A 5,020-nucleotide genomic window follows, 5' to 3' on the forward strand; every position below is an offset into this window, starting at 1 on the left:
TTTTCTAAAGTCAATAAAAACTCATCTTGTCTTTCAATTCGTTTTGCTTTTAGCCATTTAATTTATCAAAAAAGAAAAGTATGTATGACCGCTTGTACAAGAATAGACCTTTTTTCAAAGAGGACGTCCTGTTGAATAATTATGTAGTCCAGCCATAAAAACAATGAAAGAGCCATGCATAATTACTGTATCATGCATATTGTAATAATTATGCGTGGTTTTATCATTGTTTTTCTGCTGGACTACATAATTATTCAACAGGGTGGCCTCTTTGAAAAAAGGTCTATGTGATATTAATATGGTTAAGACTCTTTATTAACTATATATACGCTGTTAATGATATACTCACTCTCCTCAAGGAAAAAGCAACTTTGGAACCGTGCAAACAAAGAGAAAGCGTACCTCTGTTGGTTTTAGTACCAGCGTGCTTTCATCCGCAGTCTGTAATCAAAACAGAATGTAATGAAAGGATTGTGTAAAGTTGAAGCAAAGACAGGAAATGTTCATTTTTAAGGCCTGGGTTGACCCGTTCAGTTCCACTGGCATCATATGAGAACGCCCGATTGTCTCGATTCTGTAACGGTGGTTTGTTCAAAGAAACGCCATCTTTTAACCCCCCCCCCCCAATAAAAACTTAGTTGACATTAATATTTTCTTTTCTATGTTGGTTTGAGAAAACCAAATAATTCTGGCAACATGATACATGATAATAGCGTACATCATGGACCGGTTTCTCGAAGATTGTACCCCTATTTGGCCTAATCTCCGTGCCATTTCGTCGTTACCCGTTCAAAGTTTAGACTTCTTTCCACCGAGTACCCTTTACATGTTTATTCTAAGTGAACCAAAAGAATACCCAAGCTTGGGTAGAAATAACGAACCAAAACTCGATGGGGATTCATATTTCCATGTTTTAACGGCTAGTGACTTGAATTCCATTGCTTTCAATCTAGGAAATTCAATGGGGATGAAAAAAACAGCACAATATTTTATAATGAGGATTTGCTTATCTGATTGTTTTCAGCGAGAAGAAAACTAGAGTATAGTTTTCTACTGGGAATGATATTTTGGCCAATATTTCCAGTGGAAAGGGGTACTATTGAGTCTTTAAGAAGGGGGTGTATGGCTGAAAACAAATCGAATCATAGCTTATAGGTAGATAGCTAAAAAACAGTTGTACCTCTGCATTATCTCTCATCATTCTTTCGATCTGAAAAACAAAACTAATAAGCATCAATAAATGAAATTGCAAGGCATTGTTTTTGTTACTCTGAGGTTTCTGTTGGAATGCAAAACAGATTATTCAACGTTACATTAATACAATAATAACCGGTTTGTGGAGACTTTTTGATCATGTGATTAAATCTTAAAAACCAATCCCAAGAAGAGTACTTGGTAATGTGATCAAAAACTGTGCAAATCGATTTTTGTCTTTTAATAATAGCAAAGGAAAAAGCAAACAAAAAATTAAAACAACAAGGTTCCAGACCAGGGTTTTTTATACGGACTATAAATAAAGTATCATCTCTAAAATACTCACGTTTGAAATCAATAAGGGCAAGTTTATTCCGTTTAGGATGTTTAATGCTCCGTGAACTGGAAAAAAAATAATTAACAAGTAGTTTATTATATAGGCCAATGAAAACAAAAGCATTAAAAAATCAACAAGTATCTTCTATTTTCAAGCTTTACAAAAACGCCTTAGTAAAGTGAAACGAACAGAATGTTACAAAATGTTTTGGAAAATTTTGGAAATAAGTTGCTCTGCAGCAGTAGATCGTATCTGAAGACCCCCTGCGCAAACTTCAACATTTCCTACCTTGTTTTAAAGTGATCAAGTCCATTTTCTTCAAATGTTTTATTATTATAATGAGGTATTTTATTATTATACTATCTATTTAATCTATAAAAAAGGCAAAAGAAAATGTTTGTCATACAAATATCTCAAGACTGAAATCATGGGTGAAATTTTCAGAAGCAAACCTTTATTGGTTAAGGAAAACTTTGAATGAAGAATGAAGAATGTTTGAGAATGTTCTTATAAAAAAAACGCTTTTAAACTAAAAATATTTCAATGTTTGACCATGATTTTCTCATTTGGTTGGTCCATGAAAATAGGATTTATCATGATTGGTTTATCTTGTTAAAAGGATCGCCTTTGGATGTCATTTCACTGGTTTAAATCACAGATATCTGTAAAGCCCGAAGGGCTAGATTTGCGGCTTTTATCGAAAAGTGAAGCCTAGGTTTGGAAGGATTTCCTACCAAAGTCATGTGACTAAAACATGCAATTTCACCGGTTTGAGAGATGTGAAATAGCGTTTGCCGCCTACATTTTTTTATCTCGCGCTCCGAAAACAATTAAAATGCTAGATCGTATCCATCGGCACGAAATTTAAAAAGTCAAATTTTTGCTTCACTTTTTTTTGCTGGAAAAGGCTTAAAGTTGCCTATCTAGCCCTTCGGGCTTAGATATCTGTGGTTTGAATCTACATGGTCACACTTTCTTGCTTCAAAAGGATTACATACATCATCAAAGATCAGCAAGAACAAATTTTGGCTCATGTTTTCAGAAATCAGTCTAAAATGAACTACAATAGACTCCCGGTTATTCGAAGCTCCAAAGGGAGATGAGAATCTACTTCGAATAACCGGGAGCTCAAACAACTAAAACAATCGTTTTCCAGTCAGAAATTCAACTTAACCTCAATTTCAATCGGTTGCTATGATCGTAATCGCCCAATACTTGTCCTGGCATATATAGCAAAGTAGCACGCCTGAAAAAAGCTTATCTAACACCCTTTTGGAGCTTCAAAGTCTCTTATCTACTTTAGTTTACAGGTTGTTTCAAAAATTGGATTTTAGTTCCATGATAAGCGAGCAAATATAAACAAAAAGGCAGTCAGAGGCAGAAAGTTCTGGGACTTTGCAACTTTGTATTTCGTTGATGTAAAGTCATTTTTTGCATGAAATAGCATCCTTTTTGTAATATGTTGCTGAAATGCTCTTGGATGTATTTGGACAAGCTTTTGTTGGCTATTCGGTACAACCCACTTTTCGTTTATGTGATTTTCTGGAAGGATTTCGGCAATTCTTCTTGGCATTTAAGCTGTCTTGTGATATACTATTTTACCATCAATTCGACGTCCAAAACAATACTGAATGGTGTACGATCCATCGGACCTATTGACCGGCAATGTAGAAAACCCTAATTTATGATCAAAAAATCCATTTGATTGAAAATGCATGATAATATTGTATTGAGTAAACTGAAATGAACGGGTTTTCCAAATATACCCAAAATTTGGCGAATAAAAGTAAAAATAGACTTTTTGCTTTTTGCAAGCCAATTACATGTTTTTGTTAATTTGGCGCAACTCGAAAAAGGACAAAATGCAAGGATTTTGGCCATTTTTTTCTGATTACACTGCTTATGTGGTATAAATTATAGATTGTTTTACAAATACAGTTAAAAGACCGAAAAAATTTGGTTCAATTCAAATATGCATTTTGTCATAAGATATTGTGTTTTCTTTACTTTTTTGCTCTTTTCCCGGAAATGCGTTTCCGGGGGCTGACAAGCGCTTTAGTGGATATTTCTCAGGATCAGAAAGTGCTAGCCTCATGAAATTTTCAGGGAAGGTTTCTTTCATCATTTGCCAGAAAAGTAATAAATAAAAAAATATTTCACTCCTTCAGTTCAAAATAGACCACGGAATTAGGTTCTAGAACCCGTGGAAAAAAAATTCAAAAAACTTTTTTCTTAGTTTTCTTCGTTTTCTCATTTACAAAGCTGGGTGCCAAAAATCTTTAGTTGAAATAATTTAGAACTCTAAAAAAGTCTGTCCAAAGAAAAGTATAGAACGTTACCCCCTGGCCAATATTACCCCCGTCTTTACTATTTTTAGAATTTTTTTTTAATTTTTCAAATTGTTAATAATTATTTTACATTTATGGAAATTTTCATCAATATATCTTTAATATTTCAAAAGTTATGACTAAAAATGTAAAAAACGACTCTTTCCATTTCTCAGGTAACTACCCGGGAAGGGGGGGGGGTACTTAGGCAAAAATGGATAATGGGTATGTGCCGACGGTAATGGTCGGTTTTTTCACCTTTCAAAGTCTCTCTAAAGGTCGGAAAAATCAGAAAGTTTTAAATTAGTCTCTCTAAGGGTCGGAAAATTCACGATTTTTAGGAAACCTTTTGATTTCCAGAGAAAAAATTGTATTAAAGTCTCTGACTTTTTTCAAAAATCGAAAAAAAAAATTCAAAAAGTCTCTCTAAGGGTCAACTTTTCAGCAAAAATCAGTCTCTCTAAGGGTCGGTTTTCGGAGGTCCCGTCCGCACATACCCCTCATTTGCCAACCCTAGTACCCCCCCCCCCCCCCCGGGGTAGCTACCAACTTAAAGCATAGTTTATATACGGACCCGTCCGTCTATGCTTAAAGATATTCATTTTTGTACACCCCTGTCTCACAGCCCCGGTGGAAATTTTTTTTCTCAGTGGGGATAAAGATTTCTATTGAAATCCAATGGGGACAGAAGAGGCCCCTAGCGTGGTCCCAAATCACACCGTCATGCCAAAACAACGGACATATCTTGTCACACCATCACGCATTTTTTGAACATGAATCACGACATCACGCAAGAAAATATCCCCGATTACGCTATCACGCAAACCACTTGGGGGGAGGCTTTTAGAAGTTGGACTGTTCCAAGGTTAAAAAATCCAGTGTCTAGTGGGGATGGTTTTGGAGTGCTTTTTTTTAAACATTGAATTTCATATGGGGATGGATCAAAATCAATTCCCCAGTGAGGCTGAAGCTCCAGGATATTTTCCCACCGGGAGCGAAATTTTGGTTAAATTTTTCCAGTGGGGCTGAGGTCCCAGCGGGTCTGTGACACAAGGGTGTTTTTTATTGAAAAAGGGAAGAGTTTGCGAACATTGTGAAAGCTTAATTAAATTTCAATTGATTTTCTTAATAAGATACAAAAAGCATCATCATGGAAAAGCGC

General features: G+C 35.4%; 1 long non-coding RNA gene across 1 annotated transcript; it reads right to left on the bottom strand.

The window, feature by feature from the left end:
* Positions 1 to 402: 402 nt before the first annotated feature.
* LOC136805120 (uncharacterized) lies at positions 403 to 1,896 on the bottom strand. The gene is made up of 4 exons (XR_010846341.1): positions 1,820 to 1,896; positions 1,541 to 1,596; positions 1,181 to 1,210; positions 403 to 441 (listed from the first exon to the last, which is right to left on the bottom strand). It is a non-coding gene; the product is annotated as an uncharacterized lncRNA (long non-coding RNA).
* Between the last annotated feature and the right edge of the window lie 3,124 nt (positions 1,897 to 5,020).

Source organism: Clytia hemisphaerica, unplaced genomic scaffold (assembly GCF_902728285.1).
Source record: "Clytia hemisphaerica strain Z4C2 unplaced genomic scaffold, Clytia hemisphaerica genome assembly, whole genome shotgun sequence".
Classification (NCBI taxonomy): domain Eukaryota; kingdom Metazoa; phylum Cnidaria; class Hydrozoa; order Leptothecata; family Clytiidae; genus Clytia; species Clytia hemisphaerica.